Source organism: Ascaphus truei, chromosome 2, assembly GCF_040206685.1.
Source record: "Ascaphus truei isolate aAscTru1 chromosome 2, aAscTru1.hap1, whole genome shotgun sequence".
Classification (NCBI taxonomy): domain Eukaryota; kingdom Metazoa; phylum Chordata; class Amphibia; order Anura; family Ascaphidae; genus Ascaphus; species Ascaphus truei.
Genome location: NC_134484.1, coordinates 16,504,818 through 16,523,452, shown reverse-complemented (window position 1 = coordinate 16,523,452; position 18,635 = coordinate 16,504,818).

Below are 18,635 nucleotides of genomic sequence, written 5' to 3'. Positions count from 1 at the left end.
GAGCATGAGGTCATTTTGCTAGTAATTAGATAAAAGGCATATCAAGGAAATGATTTTATTCGATAAGTTTGTGTTTTCAGGGAAAAGTTGTTTCCTCAGCTGAAGGAAATTGAGTTGGACTGTGTCTGCATAGGGTACGTAGCATTGTACATATACTCTACGTATATATATATATATATATATATATATATATATATATATACTCTACGTATATATATATATATATATATATATATATATATATATATATATAGCCCTCAAATTCCTGCCGTGAAGAGCTTCCAGTTAAATGATTGTAGCAAAGAGTGGTTGCTGGATTTCAAACCAAGTTTACTTAAGTTCAAATCCACTGATGTTACCACTAGAAAACTACATTTAAATATTTTAATGGAGAAAAAAGAATGACCCTATGTCACGGGAGACCAAGGCCTTTAACAAATTTATACTAGGATCATTCACTAGGCAAAACACAGTAGTGGAATAAAATGAGGTTTATTCGGGTAAATCCATGTACACACAGTGAAATAAAAAGATACAGGAAATATAAACACTTACTGGGGCGCTGAGGGTGAAATTTGTGCTAAAATAGGAGCAGGACGCCTGCTTCGGAAGGCTTACCCTGACCAGGATATAAACCCGGGCTTCCTGGTCCTCTTTTTGACTTCAGTTCCTAGCTGTGACCGCTACGTTCCAAAACAAGAACTTGGACTTCGCTTCTGATTTAGGCTGTGCAGGGCAGACTTCCCTAGCTTCAAAACGATGCTGGTGGCTCTGCTATTTGGAACAGAGCAACTTTGAAAAGCCCACCCATGGGTCATCGACTCAAGCCAAAAGATGGTCTGACTGGGGCTTCTTTTTACATACCCTCTGCTCACCTATCTTCAGCATGGAGGAAGGAGGAGCGATCAATCAGATGATGGGAATTCCTCCCCGACAGGAAATATGAATAGGGGCTCATACTTTGGCTGACGTCAGAGGTGGGGGTGTGCAAAGTCGTCTCGGGATGCCCCATGGGTGGAACATATGAATTGACCAATGGAAAACGCACCGACATTCTGCCGCTTCCCCCAGAGTACCCATTGCCACCTATTGGCCAGGCTCCACTGAATCTGGCAGACAAGAGTGTCCTCTCCACAGGGGGTCTCTGTTCTCCAGACACAGTACTCCGCCCTGCCCTGGCCACTTAGCAACACCACGTTTCCGCCTTTATCAGGTGGTTTAATTTCTAGATCGGTCAGATTTTTAAGATGTTCAATTGGAAGACATTCACCTTTTCTAAGATTAGTTGGTCCACATGATGCAGGTATTGTAGAAAATTCCTTGGTCACCATATGTGCAAAGATCACAACTTGGGAGCAAGTCTGCAATGGAGGACAGAATACAGATTTATTTTTTAATGGTGGAAATACAATAGAAACTACATCAGCAGCCTCCCCCCCCCCCGTAATAGTACTGAATTGTACCTCCATATAATGAATTAGTCTTAACTCTTGACTATTCCATAGTGGCTCAGTGACATCCTGTCCATTATTATCCATGTCTAAAGAATGTTTTGATAAAATCTTATGTTGCAAAAGTTTTCAGCAGAACAGGTTTAGATCTTTGATCCAATCAAACCTGTCCACCGAGTAAAATGGTGAAAGGACAATCCGAGCTTTAGGACTGACGTTTGATCTTTAGAAAGTTCAATACTAGATAAATTGATGATGGCAAATTCATACATTTTCCCTGGGGTTGCTTGATTCTTCTTGCTGTTTACCCCGCCATGGGACAACTGTTTTCTGTCTCTGAGAATACGCCTTTCCCAGTCTCGTCCTTGATCATTTGTGGTAAATCGTTGTCATGTCTCTAAAAAAGAGGTATCTGAATCACTGTTGGCAGATGTTCTTAATTCACCATCGTATAATTCAATATCTGAAATAATAAAGCCAGATTCAGGATCTAATCCATTAGTATGTACTCTTGTCAGTTTCTTCTTACAATTAGTGAGATGATTGTGACTCCACTTATTCACTTTTTGTTCTCTAAAGTCCGTAAGATCCCTATTGTACTCCATTTTTTTCAAAGCAATTAATTCTGCTACATAGGTAGATAATTCTCTCTCTAGTTGAGTAACACAATTTACATCTGTCAGATCCAAATAGTTTTTAGCTGCTTCAATTTGTGCATTTAAATCAATCAATGTGGATTCGTCATTAAGAATTAATATTTTCATCAACTCAGCCACAGTTATCTAGAACAGCCTGTCAACATATGCAGAAAATCACTGAGTTTTTTTTATTCCAAGACTGCATCCCCGTTAGCGCTGAGCGGGCGGTGCTGGCAGCGGTTACTTACATATATAGATATATGTAAGTCCCCGCGCACGCTGTGCGCATGCTTGTGCACGGTCACACACGCTCACCCGTGGTCGGCGCTTGGATAAACAAAAAATATATACTTTTCCGCGCGCTCAACTACCCGCAATGCCCCCTTCCCCCACGTGCGTGTAAATGCAGGACACCCGGCGCTCATGCTTGGAGCGTTTTCCAAGCATGAGCGTGCTCAGCGCCAGCAGGGACTCAGCCTAGGGGGGAAACCAGATACGAGATAAGATCCAAACTTAATTGCAAATCTAAGACGGTAGTGTACTGTACTACCTCACCTGTCCGTGTCCAATGATCTACAAAATATTGAAATGACGACATGTGAGCTTAGGTTCCGTGTGTTAGAACATGTTCGTAATATTTAAAACACTGATCGTGATCTTCAGATGGTTCGTAAACTTACCATGGTGCAAGACATTTTGGATTACGACATAACTCAGATACTAGTCTTTTAAAAGTCTTTGCGATTGACCAGGTATTACTAGGAATCCGCGGCGATGACCTGGAAAGGTCCCTTTTACAACGTGAATGTCGCTGGATAATTAAGATGGGAACACTGTTACCTTGTGGCATGAACGAATACATGGGGTATGCAAAGTTTTTATGATAAGTTATTGTAGCAATCTATAGCAATGTTCTATTATATTTTGGCCTATAGGCTATAATTCATATCTCCTACTAGACATTGTTGTCCCCATTTATATTTGCTGGTTTCTTTATGCGCATTTCATATTAATATATGATTATTACTTTACTGTGTTTCGGATGCTCTATGCTTCAGAGTTTTGTTGATATTTGCTGCTAGTTCTCTATGTAGCATATGTTATACTATCATAGTTATGCATATTACACTTTGTTGCATATAAAGCAAGCTATTGCAGACATGCATTTTGGATATATTAGGTGGATTTTAATTATTTTTTTAGACTTAGACTATCTCCCTAGGGGAAGCGATAACAGAAGAACCAATCTGCGCAGCTGCTCCAACGCTCTCATTTTATTTAATGGTCCTACGTCTTGGAATTCGCGACTCCAAATATATCTTGAGTCGGCATTATTGTTAAGCCCCCGGATGAAGCAGGTTGCGAAATGTGGGCTCTTCCTTGTCCTTGTCTGTACTCCCCAGTATCCCAGTGATTGCTACACCACCTCCTCTGTGAAAGCATCCGGTGTACTTATGTGAATCAACGACGGAGAGGAGTTTTACCTTCAGCTACACTCGTGTGATTGATCTGGCTGCTTTGGACTATCATGCTTAGCTGCGGCTAAGTATCCGACTCGATTTCCATTTTACCCTGCTTGTACCGGGACTAACACTCATCTCTACCCGGTTTGCAAAGATTATAATGAAGGTAACTATAAAGTACTATACAGTATTAGCTTTAATTCCCAATGACACTATAGTAGTATATGTCTGCTTATCAATACTTATACACAGTGCTTGACAAATCACCCAAAAATCTACTCGCCGAACCAAAAAATCTACTCGCCACCTAATCCCGCCCCCAACCCCGCCCCTAGTCCCGCCCCCAACCCCGCCCTTAGTCCCGCCCGCTTTTAAAAAAATACATAAATAAAATAAATTGAGTAAATTCCTAGTAAGAACATTCGTTTTTTGACATAAGTTTATTTATTGTATTACATTATACTACAATTAGTCCTTGTTACGTGTGTGTGTGTGTGTGTGTGTGTGTGTGTGTGTGTGTGTGTGTGTGTGTGTGTGTGTGTGTGTGTGTGTGTGTGTGTGTGTGTCGGATCTAGAAAAAAAAGCCAGATGTGAATGACTAGTTTCCTGAACCCCTTAACCAATGTCTGGACGCCTCGCTTCACAATATCTAAAGCAGCAATCCCGCCTGGGATCTTACCTGATCCGCAGTCCCTCAATGTCCAGATACCTTAATTCCCGCAATGTTATACATTGGAGGGGAGGCGTTCCCTACCTCTCTTCTGGGTTAGGGGGGGTTCCGATGTCTCCCGTGTGAAGCTTGAGTCAGATCTGGAAGAAAGCAGTTTGTTATTTCGGTGTAGTATAGGGCTGTTAAGATATATAGGGTAAATAAGATATCCATGTCCAGAGTGTGAGACAGAGAGAGTGTGGGTGAGAGACAGAGAGTGAGAGAGAGACAGAGAGAGAGAGAGACAGGGGAGAGACAGAGAGAGACAGAGGGGAGAGAGAGAGAGAGGGGAGAGAGACATAGAGGGAAGAGCGACAGAGAGGGGAGAGCGACAGAGAGGGGAGAGCGACAGAGGGGGGGAGGAGAGACAAAGAGAGGGGGGAGAGACAGAGAGGGGGGGGGAGAGACAGAGAGGGGGGGGAGAGACAGAGAGAGGGGGAGAGACAGAGAGAGGGGGAGAGACAGAGAGGGGGGGAGAGACAGAGAAGGGGGGAGAGACAGAGAAAGGGGGGGAGAGACAGAGAAAGGGGGAGAGACAGAGAGAGAGGGGGAGAGACAGAGAGAGAGGGGAGACAGAGAAGGGGGAGAGAGACAAAGAAGGGGAGAGAGACAGAGAAGGGGGGAGAGACAGAGAGAGGGGAGGAGACAGAGAGAGGGGAGGAGACAGAGAGAGGGGAGGAGAGACAGAGAGAGGGGGGAGAGACAGAGAGAGAGAGAGAGACAGAGGGGAGAGAGACAGAGAGGGGAGAGAGACAGAGAGGGGAGAGAGACAGAGAGGGGAGAGCGACAGAGAGGGGAGAGCGACAGAGAGGGGAGAGCGACAGAAGAGGGGAGAGCGACAGAGAGGGGAGAGCGACAGAGAGGAGGGGAGGAGAGACAGAGAGACAGAGAGGGGGGGGGGGAGAGAGAGAGAGACAGAGAGGGGGGGGAGAGAGAGAGAGAGGGGGAGAGACAGAGAAGGGGGGAGAGACAGAGAAAGGGGGGAGAAACTGAGAAAGGGGGGAGAAACAGAGAAGGGGGAGAGGGGGGAGGGGGGAGAGAGAGAGGGGAGAGACAGAGAGAGAGGGGGAGAGACAGAGAGAGAGGGGGAGAGACAGAGAGAGAGGGGAGAGACAGAGAAGGGGGGGGAGAGAGAGAACGGGAGAGAGACAGTGAAGGGGGAGAGACAGAGAAGGGGGAGAGACAGAGAGAGGGGAGGAGAGACAGAGAGAGGGGGGAGAGACAGAGAGAGGGGGGAGAGACAGAGAGAGGGGGGAGAGACAGAGAGAGGGGGGAGAGACAGAGAGGGGGGGAGAGACAGAGAAGGGGGGGAGATACAGAGAGAGAGGGGGGAGAGACAGAGAGGGGGGAGAGACGGGGGGTAACTGATTGACTGGGGGGGTGGGATAACTGACCTGGGTGGGGGGGTGGGATAACTGACCTGGGTGGGGGTGGATAACTGACATATGACTGACTGGGTGGGGGGTGGGATGACTGACTGGGTGACTGCGTGGGGGGGTTGGATGGGTGACTGCGTTTGACTGGGTGGGGGGGTGGGATGGGTGACTGGGTGGGGGGGTGGGTGACTGGGTGGGGGGGTGGGTGACTGGGTGGGTGACTGGGTGGGGGGGTGGGGTGACTGGGTGGGTGATCTGGGTGGGGGGGTGGGGTGACTGGGTGGGTGACTGGGTGGGGGGGTGGGGTGACTGGGTGGGTGACTGGGTGGGGGGTGGGGTGACTGGGTGGTTACCTCTGGTGTCCTGCACACACACATTCTCTCTCTCATACACACACACACACACTCAATCTCTCTCTCCCCATATACACACAAACACTCAATCTCTCACACACACACACACACACACACACACACACACACACACACACACACACACACACACACACACACACACACACACACACACACACACACACACACACACACACACACACACACACACACACACACACACACTCAATCTCTCTCTCCCATATACACACAAACACTCAATCTCACACACACACACACACACACACACACACACACACACACACACACACACACACACACACACACACACACACACACACACACACACACAATCTCTCTCTCCCATATACACACACACTCAATCTCTCTCTCCCATACACACACAAACACTCAATCTCACTCTCATACCCACCCACACACACACACCGGGAAGGGACGTGCGCGGAGGGGAGAGAGGAGAAACACCCTGCTACTTCCTGCAGACCCGCGCGGGGCAGCGGTAGCACCGGAGGGAGGGGGGGGGGAGAGAGAGAAAAGCCCCGGCTACTGCAGCATCTTCAGACCCGCGCGGGCAGCGATAGCACCGGAGGGAGGGGGGGGGGAGAGAGAGAAAAGCCCCGGCTACTGCAGCATCTTCAGACCCGCGCGGGCAGCGGTAGCACCGGAGGGAGGGGGGGGGGGGAGAGAGAGAAAAGCCCCGGCTACTGCAGCATCTTCAGACCCGCGCGGGCAGCGGTAGCACCGGAGGGAGGGGGGGGGGAGAGAGAGAAAAGCCCCGGCTACTGCAGCATCTTCAGACCCGCGCGGGCAGCGGTAGCACCGGAGGGAGGGGGGGGGGGAGAGAGAGAGAAAAGCCCCGGCTACTGCAGCATCTTCAGACCCGCGCGGGCAGCGGTAGCACCGGAGGGAGGGGGGGGGAGAGAGAAAAGCCCCGGCTACTGCAGCATCTTCAGACCCGCGCGGGCAGCGGTAGCACCGGAGGGAGGGGGGGGGGAGAGAAGCACCCCGGCCTATTAGAGTATGTTAGGTCCCGTGCGGGCAGCGGGAGCGCCGGAGAGAGGGGGAAAGATGTACCAGTGTATATATAAATATTTAAAGTTTATTAAATTCCCCCCACCTCAAGCATCTGTACAAACGCCTCCATGGCCGGATCAGTGCAGGTCTTGTAAGGAGCTGACACAATTATACAAGAGGATACTATGGAGGAGGAGGAGACACGCACGAGGAGACACGCCACGAGGAGAAACACATGCACGCACTCCCCCCCCCCCCCATTACTTACCCATGCAGAAAGGGCGGTTTGAAGTCCTGGCAACTCCATCCCGCGTCACAGCCAATCAGCTCTGATTTTTTTTTTTTCCGTTTTTTTTTTTTTCTTCGAGCAGGGGATTTTTTTTTTAGAGAGCAGGGGAAAGGTTACTGGCCACGAGCCAATATCCGATCGCAGCTGGCGAGTTGGCGACCGGGTTTGTCGAGCACTGCTTATACACATGCGCTCTAGAGCTTGACTTGACGCATGCGCACTACCAGAACATATAGCATTTTTTTTTTACAGAAAAGAAACGTTGAAATAGAGGGTCAAAAGATCACAATGAAGTCCGATGGAACTCTAATATCGCTTTTTTAAATGTTGCCTTTTTTACTTCTATACAGCCAGTGTTACCAGCTTCACACTTTTAAAACTTTGCCACGCTATTATTTTGGACAACACACTATGTATGCACTGTCAAGAACAGAAAGAGAAGGGCGCTTTTGGAGCATACAGTATATAACAGTTTTTATAGATCAATAATTAAAAGATCACTGTATAATACACAATGCAATAGGGGGAAAAAATAAAAAAACGGAATTGTTGCCTGTATACTCATGTGCTGTAGTCCAGTGATGAGGATGATGTGTGTTGAGCACTCTGGTTGTTTGTCTGGCGTCCTCCTATTGGTGCCTGGAGTGTGGGCTGTACTAGAGCCTATGTGATGACAGCTGTTTGTGCTCCTCCATGCGCTGCATTTTGGGTCTTACTGGTTCACTGTTTTATTACAGATAGAGCTCAAGTTGCATTTTTCAATTTAAATTTTTATGGTTCATGTCATATGTTTAGACCATTTGAGTCTAGGGTGTCATATAGGTTTTCTTATTCACCGTTCAATTATCACATGGTAATACACACCTTTCAGCATTATTGACTGCCATGCAGTGAGAATAGCCTATTTCTGTACTTAGTTCAAGGTTATATAGCGCACATTGGGGGCTATGCACAAATCTCCGTGCTTTTGGGTCTGGCTGAAAACAAAAATCACGTCCGATACAAAGTGAAGCCGGAGATGCGATTCACTAAGGCCTTGAGCCCATTTTCTATCGGACGGGCCAAAAACTGGCTTATCGTACGTTCAAGCTTTTTCCCCCTGCTAGCATTCTTAAACTTTACGTACGATAGCTGAAAAAAAAGCCGCCTGTAACATTTGCATGGAGATTCTGTATCTCCATGCAAGGCTGTTACAGGCGATCGTACACCAAACAAATATATTTTTAAAATAGTGTACATGAGAAAGGGGTCTCCAGAGCTGAACCGCCTTGGTTTCAGGTCCGGGGACCCCCTACTTCAGGAGATACAGGCCCCGTTATGGTGTGCCGGTATCCCCTGCACTTTCAAGCTTCCGCGTCACGTGACGGGAAGCAGGGGGTCTCTGAGGCAGAAATAAATGCGGTTCAGCTCAGGGGACTCCCTGCTCCCGCACACTATTATTAAAATGTACATTAATGCAGCTTCATTGCCATAGCGGATAGCCGCTAAGGTAAGGAATTATTGTTTATTGATATGTGTGTTTTGACAGTAGTGTAGATGTGTAGCGGGTCTCCTAGCTGAACCGCATTGGTTTCAACCTCGGAGACCCCCTACTTCAGAAGATAGAGGCCCCGTTATGGGGTGCCAGTATCCCCTGCAGAATGTAAATGTCCCGGTCACGTGACATGGAAGTTTCAAAGTGCAGGGGATACCGGCACCCCATAACAGGGCCTGTATCTCCTGAAGTAGGGGGTCCCCGGACCTGAAACCAATGTGGTTCAGCTCCGGAGACGCCCTGCTCATGTACACTATTATTAAAATGTATTTGTGTGGTGTAACGATCGCCTGTAACAGCCTTGCATGGAGATGGCAAATCTCCATGCAAATGTTCCAAGCGGCTTTTTTTTCTATCAGCTAGCGTACGTAAAGTTTAAGAACGCTAGCAGGGGGAAAAAGCTTGCATGTACGATAAGCCAGTTTTTGGCCCGTCCGAGAGAAAATAGGCTCAAGGCCTTTGTGAATCGCGTCTCCGGCTTCACTTTGTATCGGACATGATTTTTAATTTCAACCAGACGCAAAAGCACGGAGCTTAGTGCATAGCCCCCTATGACATTTAATCAGTAAAAGTGTTATTACAGTACTGTACATTCTGTACTGTACAGTAAGGAAAACATATTGTAAATACTGTACTTACTCTGTAGTTACTGTTGGTGTACGCTTGACACTTTTGGCCTTACCATGGGCATGATAGCTCACAGTGGTTGCTGGTAAAACGAGGCCCAAAGTATTTAACCAGCGTTGTATCTGTTTGAAATTTGGTGTCCTCTCTTGTACATATCCTGTCTTCTCATGCTGAGATCCTTTTAAATCTTTTTAATCTGCATTGCTGTGTTTAGAAAGAAATACAAGCACAAGAATGTATATTCGATGTGTAGTCGATGTGTATTCAATATTCAGTGAATCAACAAAATGGATGGTGTATTTTTTCTTTAATGGGTCTCAACCTCACTCGACAGATTTAGTAAACAGTACTCCCACTTTTAACACCTGCACCTCGTGTCCATGCTCGCGAAAAAATTCAAATAGGGGCACAGTGTTTAAAAGGTGACACAAATTGCAAAGCCTACCACACACTGATCTCTATCTGAACCTGCCCTTGTCCAGATACTGCATTGTGCATTATGCCATCTGCTTCCATGGATCAGCCCCGATTCTACGGACGCAGGAACTTCGGCCGTGCCAAACATGACAAGGCGAAAGGCGGAAGCTCTTTCCAAGCCAAAGACAAAGCGAAAGGCAACAGCGAGTTGTTGGGTGGGTTCCTGACAAGTGGTTTTAGAATGCCTTCCACCCAGCCAGAAATATTCTCAGTCAGTGTGCCACATCCAGAGTTAATAGGGCACCCAGGGTTAACCTCTTTGTTAATTTTAGGGAGCATGTAGAATGTGCCAGGTTTTGGGTTAGCTGGTATCAGGTCAAGAATTTGTTCTCCTGTGTAGATCGGGAGTTTTTTTAATGATCCTGTTGAGTTCTCTCATATATTTTTTTGTTGGATTCTCCTGCAGTTTGGTGTAATACTTTGCATCAGAGAGTTGTCTGTGCGCTTCCCGCAGGTAGTCTGTGGTGTTCATTATGACCACTGCTCCTCCCTTGTCCGCAGGTTTGACTGTTATGTTGTGGTTTTACCTTTAGTGATTCTATATTTCTCCTCTCGATCATTGTCAGATTATACATGTGTTTCCTTACTTTGTCCAGGATGGTGCTTTTGGCTCTGTGTCTAACGCTTTCGATGTACCGGTCCAGTTTGAGGTTGTGCCCAGTTTGTAGGATCCAGTTGGATTTTTGTTTCTCCCTGCTCATGTGCAGCGGCCCTGTAGACGGACGTTCACAGAGGTACACAATTGGAGGCTTTTATAAGGTGAAATTATAATAAGGCTTTATTGTGCCTTTTCCTTTTTATCAGGAAATCATCCAAACACAGGGGGGGGGGAACAAAGCTTCTATTCACTTGGGAGTATTTCTATTGAAATCCTATGCAATTAATTCACATCTCCGTTAGTTAAGCATTTCTCCCAGCCCCAAACATATAGCATGAAATGAGCAGATATAAACAGTCTCTTAATTATGAAAGTCTTATCTGTTTCTTGCTGTAGAGAAAGCTTCTCTGCTCTCCTGGAACCGCACCCGTGCGTGCACAGAAAATATCAGCATCAAGGTTTAGAGGTCTTATTTGGTGTCTTGCAATCAGCTCTGCTGTTTCTTCTTGGCAGAGCTCAAGACAGGTCAGCTCCAGAGATGTGTGTTCTCTTGGTCAGTCTCCCCTGGGAGTCTCAAGAACACTCCTCTGTCTCCAAAGGTCAGCTCTCATTCAGAGCTAAGGAGTCACTTCCTGTCTCAACAGAAAGGCTTTTGTAAGCAATCAGGCAGGTGGTGTTTATTAATTGACTACCAGCAGTTAACCACCACACTGCCAGATTAAAGGCACATTACTTGAACAGGGATTACTCCCCTGTTACAGGCCCTCCTTCTGCAATGTTGGCACGATCTTGGTCATGTCTTAAATGGAAGAACTCCTTAAGCCACAGTCTTATGAAGAACTCTTTCAGGTAACTGCACAGCTCAATCTTGTCCATAGGCTTGGTAGGGCAGAATGTGAGACCCTTTTATAATACAGAGGACTCTGCTTGATTTGGTGCATAGTCTGAGATATTGACTGTGCAGTCCTGCTGTTGGTGACTGTCAATGTTTGTATTATTTGTGGTTGTGCTGGCTGCTGAAGAGTATCTCATTCTTAGCCTCAGTCTGTTCAGTTTATTTTCCTTATTGCTAATTAGACCCTTCAGGAGATTTTCATGGAATGTTCGGAGTCTTCTCCATATGTCTATACGTATTTCTCCTGTCTCCATAATGCTGTCTATTGCCGCCTTTGTCTTTCTCCTGTTGCTGTAACAGATGCTAATCCGGTGATTCCTTAATCTTTCTGAGTTCCTTGTGCACAGTTGTTGGGAGACTTTTGTGTTGTATGTGTTCGCAAATGGGTTTTTGAAGATGAGTCCTTTTGGGATCAGATGCTCCTTTTTGAATTTGCTGAGGAAGATGATATCGCTGTCTAGTTGTGCATGTTATTTCAGTAAATCCTTTAGATTCATTTGAGTGCGGTACAATGTGTACATATATACACACATACACATATATGAACACATGCACATGCACATGCACATACATATGTGTATGCATAACACAAAGTGTACATAAAAGGATGCTGTGTGTACATGCATGTAAACTTGCACATGTGCATGTATGCACTGGTGAGTCCAAGTATAAGAACAATAAATAAGATAACGTACAATAAGAGCCCATATACAGTATGGGAACAAGAAGAGATGATTATATCAATAAACAAGGGGAAAAAAGTATTCACTTAGTCCTAGTAAGGTAAAAGGTCAGGAGGCGATAGCAGGAGATTGATGTAATAAACTCAATCATCTGCAATGAAATGTAATTACTATCACTACTGTACAGTGAGACAAATACTGTACTGTATGAAGAATAAATATTGCACCAGCGTGTTAAGTACTGTAAGGAGTAACAAATGAAATCAGATTATGTCTTCCTCCAGCTAAAGGAAATGTTATGTCAAGAGAGGGAGTATTTATTGAAGTGTTACACGCAAGTCTTGTATAATGTGCAAATAGGGCTTATTGCTTGTGAAAGCAGTGGCTGATAAAATGATGCTCAAACATTTTTTATTCTGTTCATACTATAGTTAAAATATACGCAATATATGTTTATTTATTAATAGTAAGACTAAAGACACAATTGAATAGTCTTACTTAGGGAGAAAAGCGTATACAGTAGCAACCCACCCAAACGATTATGTTTGCTCAGTCTTCACAGCCGAAGGTAAAGGAGAGCGATCACAGTTACAGTAACAGAAATATAAATGAAAAGGAGCTGGAAACAAGTTTATTTACACAGGAGAAAGTCTTTCCTCCGCAATATTACAAATATACGTTCTTTCCTCTGTTGTTCGACTGCTAAAACTCTGACTCAGGCCCTCATTCTCTCCTGTCTCGATTACTGCAACCTCCTGCTGTCTGGCCTTCCTGCCTCTCACCTGTCTCCCCTACAATCTATCCTCAACACTTCTGCCAGACTCACTCTACTCTTTCCTAAATGCGTCTAAGCATCTCCCCTGCTCAAATCCCTCTCCTGGCTTCCAATCAAATCAAGCATCTCACACTCAATTCTACTCCTCACTTTTACAGCTTTACACTCTTCTGCTCCTCCTTACATCTCAGCCTTAATTTCTCGCTATGCTCCATCCCGACTCTTGTGTTCTGCTCAAGGATGTCTTCTCTTTGTATCTAAAGCCCTCTCCCACCTTAAACCTTTCCCACTGACTACCCCACACCTCTGGAATGCCCTTCCCCTCAATACCCGACTATCACCCTCTCTATCCACTTTAAGACCCTCATTATGACACACTTGCTTAAAGAAGCATATGAGTAGCACCGTGTATAATACTAGACACATGATACATAAAGCTTGGTCCCCTGCAGATGCACTTACCAGAAATCCCTCCTACTGTCTCTGTATGTTCATCCTACCTACCAATTAGTTTGTAAGCTCCTCGTAGCAGGGACTCCTCTTCCAAAATGTTACTGTCGTGGCCGAGCTGAGTCTTACACTAACCCGGTCTCGGCCGCGGCAGATATCGGGCGCGCGCCGAGTTGTCCCACGCACGCGCCGGAACCTCGGAGGATCGGTCCTCCGATCGAGGCATCTCCCTCCACTCTCCGGGTCCACCGGGTCCCCCGGAGCCCCCAACCACCATCCCCCACAATAGAGCAACCCAGGGCTCCCTCGGGGAGCCCTGGGCACGCGCGCCATGCGCGCACGCTCCACGTGAAGCATGACCGCGCATCTATGACGCGCGGCACGCCGTGGGATAAAAATGAAAAAAACGGCACTCCACGCGGCTTGCGGCTCCAGCCGCTTTAGACTCAGCTGCGCCGCCACTGTACTTTTATGTCTGAAGCACTTATTCCCATGATCTGTTATTTGTATTATTTGTTATTTATATGATTGTCATGTGTATTACTACTGTAAAGTGCTATATACGTACACTAATGGCTCAATATAAATAAAGTCATACATACATACTGGAACTTTCCAAACTGAAAGTGGACAAGTCAATGGAGCCAAATGGGATACATCAAAGGATATTAAAAGAGCTTAGGGGCATGTTGGAAAATCCATTATCAGATATACGTATTTAACTAGTCACTATTAACAGGTGTAGTCCCTCTTCAAAAAAGGGGAAGTAGGGAAGAAGCAGGTAACTACAGGCCGGTGTGCCTGAAGTCAGTATTGGTGACATTCATGGAAACATTGCTGAACGATAGTCAACAATTCTATCTAAAGTAAAAAAAAACAACAAACAATATCTCAAGTTGCATGGGTTTACTGGGGCGAGATCATGTAAATAAATTTAATAGTTTTGGTTGACTGGAGGATTGAGGTATGAACTAGTAGATTACCATATCCTAGATAGGTGAGGCATTAGGTAATACAAGAACAGTATTAGCCTATAAGTAAGGCATTTAACACTATCCCAAGACTGATAAACAAGTTGCAATGCTTGGGACAGGACTCTAAGGCTAAGGCCCCGCTCCCAGAGTCAGCGCACCTGCGCTGCTGACAGGCGGTGCGCTGAGATACACAGACCGCGATCTGCGGTCTGTAGGGAGCGGGAGCCGGAGTGGGAGGTGGGAGGTTTGATCGGGAGGTGGGCGGGAGGTGGGCGGGAGGTGGGCGGTTTTACAGGGAGGGGGGGCGTGGCTTGAGCGGAGGGACCCGCTACTCTCCCCCCCCCTCCCTCCACGGACTCGGGCTGGAGCTGGAAGGTAAGTTTAAACACACACACGCAGGCACTCATTCATACACACACGCGCACACACACACACAGGCAGGCACTCACGCACTCATACACACACACACACACACAGACAGAGGCAGGCACTCACGCACTCAGACACATACACACACAGACAGGCACGCACGCACTCAGACACACACACACACACACACAGACAGGCACGCACGCACTCAGACACACACACAGAGAAAGGCACTCACCTGCTTTCACTCCACACTCCTCCCCGCTCCCCGAAGCCTCTCCTCCTCCCGAAGCCTCCCCTCCCCATTGGCTCACAGCCACACACGTCACGCGTCAACGCTAGGAAACACCATTCTCTGGTGTCTCCTAGCGGCTGACGCGCTACAGCGTGTAGTCAGCTGTGCCGCCAGGGGGGACCGGGACCGGCTCGCGAGGATTCCCCTGCTGGTGGGGAACTTGCGACCCGCCGCCCGCGCCAACGAGCGCAGCGGGACCGAGGCCTAAGGTGGTAGATTAGATGACGTTCTTTGAAGGATAGGCAGCAGAGAGTTGAAGTAAAGGGAGTGCCGTACATTCAGAGGGTGGAAGGTAACCAGTGGAGTACATCAGAGATCTGTACTGGAACCTGTGCTCTTTATTATCTTTTTCAAATAGTTTGGAACATTTTTGAAGATTACACAAAGATCTGCAACAGTGTTCACACTCCAGGGGGTGTTTAAAATAAGGACTAATGAATTGGGTAGATGGGAAAAATGGTCGAGATTACAGTATGTCAATTACTGTACAATTGAATGTAAAATAGTGTGAAAGAAACCACTTGGGTCACACAAATCCAAAAGCAGAATACAGGATTAATGGTGTGACGGGAGACCAGGAGTAATAATACATTTATATTTTTCTGGGATCAGTCACTAGGCAAAACAAGATGGTGGAATAAAATGAGGTTTATTCGGGTAAACCCGTGTACACACAATGAAATACAAAATACAGACAGAATACACACTTACTGGGGGTCTGGCATTGAAAACTAGGTGTAGGGTGCCTGCTTCAGCAAAGGCTTACCCTGTCCGCTCCATGTGACTGGAATAAACATGTAAAAAGTATCATCATTACTCAGAACTTGTCCTCAGCTAGGCTAGGCTTCCCTGGCACCTCAATGTCTAGTGCTTTGCTATTGCGAGCAGAACACCTGGGAAAACCTGCCGGCGTTTCACTGGACTAAGTCCCAAGGTTACCTTTAAGTCTGGAAGACTGAGAGAGATCTCTGATCGGGCAGTCCCTTACAAATACTTTGGTGTCCCATGTCTTACATGGAACAGGGACTAGTGGCCAATCAGACGGTGGGAACTTTTCCCACCAGCCAATCAGAATGGGGCTCGTCTGGCTGCTGATGTAAGAGGAGGGGGCGTGCTAAGCCGGCTTGAAAAACCAGGTGGGCGGGAAATATGAATTTTCCAATTGGAAATGTGCCTCTGAGCAGCATCTTCCCCCCAGTTAACCCATTGCCAGCTCATCTAGGTCTGGCAGTAACAAAGGGCCCCCAGTGGGGGTTCCCCTGTTCACTGAAATTGGCACTTAGCTTTTCCCTGCTCTCCAAACGGTTCTCTCACCTCTGGACATCCTTCCTCCTTTGAACTTCCTGGCACCTAAGTAAATGCCCAGACTGACTGCATAGACATTTATACATACTGTACAGTATAAAACATTATAAAACAAACTTTAATAAAGTATAGACCTTGGGGCACCTTATACCTGTGAGGGAAATGGGTCTGGGATACCTGGGCTCGAAAACCAGGGATTCTGGGGGACACTGGGGAGCCCCGGTGTAATTCACCTTGCGTGCCTGCAAATCATGTCTGCACGTTGGGGAGAATTACTGTACCTCGGGTAACTTTGTCCCCCGAACTCCTGCAAACAAAAAGGAATACATTTTGACGCAAATATCGCACCTAAAACTTACACTCCCGAAGTTTCATGTTTCTGGGAGAAGGGGAACAGGTAAAGCCCACAAACAGGTCAGGTTTTTGCTCTACATTACATGGGACTTCCATAACACTCCCTGTTTTCATCTACAGACAGGTACCCACAAATCATACACTATTTGAGGGTAACATTTTTATAAATAAATAAACATAACAGTACTACCGGCTACTCCGGTCAGCAGCATTTAATACAATTTTTTACCCAAGGTGCTCCCAATATCCACCCTTACACTCCCAAAGTCCCTGGCCTGCAGCAATTTCCTAACAGGGATCCTAACTACACCCGGCATTCCTAGCTTACATTACTGCAGGGCATTGTAAAATGGGAACAGAAATACAGGAGAATACATTAGGGTGCACAACTAGACCCACAAGCTGACACTTTAGCCCTTGACATACGGTTTCTAGGGGCAGCCAGCCGGGCTTGACCTTTATTAATGCAGGTTGGCAACCCCCTACCATCATAAATGGCACTATAAAGTCAAATACTATAGAGGAAAGGGACCAGGGAGTCAGTATTTCTTCAGTCTTTAAAGTAGTCGAGCAATGTAATGAAGCTATGTGGAAAGCTAGAAGCTAGAATGTTAGGTTGTATAGCAAGAGGTATTAGCAGCAGAAAGAGAGGAATGGTGATGCCACTTTACATACTAGATCATTGGTGAGGATTCACCTCTGGTACTGTGTTCAATTCCAGAGATCATTTCTCTGGAAGGATGTAAATAAATGGGAGATTGTGCAAAAAAAGGTAACTAAGATGCATGGTCTATAACATGAGACTTTTCAAGAAATTCTACAGGACCATAATATGTTCAGCTTAGAGGATAGAAGGATAAGGGGGGGTATGATATAAACTTTAAAATATATAAAGGGAGTCAACAAGTAGTACTGTATAGGAAGGAAGCATATTCCAAAGATCTAGGAGTGCTAGTAAAATAGGTAATTCTCTGAAGCTGGAGGGAGGCAGCAAAGGGGAAAGGGGAGGAGGTACTTCTTTACGGAAATGGTTGTACTGAAGATTCATGATATAGCCTCCCAACAGACGTGGTGTGTACGGTGAAAGAATTCAAGTATTTTGGGATACATTTAAGGCTATGCTAAATACACAAGAAAGCCGAGGATCAAATAGTCTGAGGTTTAACTGCACGGAAATGTGCATGCCCGGTGGGCCAAATGGTCCTTATCTGAGGTCAAATTCTATGTTTCAATTTGGGCTACTGTAAGCAGCTTAGTTAATCACTCATTGAATGCTTCACAATTTTTTTATCCCTATATTATAAAAAAAAATATATATATATACAGTGCTCGACAAATAATGATAACCTGTCGCCCGTTGCGAGTGGATTTAGACAGCTGGCGACCCGTGCTGCAGCTCAATGAATTCCCCTGCTCGTGCCAATTTTTTTTTTTTTTTAATAAATAAATAATCTCCCTCCCTGATTGGGTTAACGCGGGGAAGAGCTCCTTCCCCTGATCTCCTCCCCCTCCTGATCTCCTCCCGTGAGTCAGGGGGAGCCCGGCCGGGTGCCTGTTCATTACATTTAAAAAAAAGTTAAAAAAAAAATGGCGGCGATTTCCTTGGTCCCGGCGCGCATGCACAGGGCAAGCAGGGTGTCCTGCCCTCTGTGCTGCCTGTGGGCCCGCTGCCTGCCCCCCCCCCCAGCAACCCAGAATCCCCCCGCATCCTCACCCCCCCCGCTCCCCACGTGGGACGGAGGGGGAAGCCCAAAACAAGTGCCGGCGCGCAATCTAGCCCCCTCCGCTCCCTCCCCCCTCCGCTCCCTCCCCCCTCCGCTCCCTACGTGGGACGGAGGGAGAAGCCCAAAGCAAGCCCCGCGCGCAACCCACGTGGGGACGGAGGGGGAAGCGCCAACCCAGCTTCCCCCGTGCGCGCCTCCTGCGAATGATCTCCCCCTAATCACCTGCCCCGATCCCTGCTTGGTGTTTGGGGAGCGTGCTTC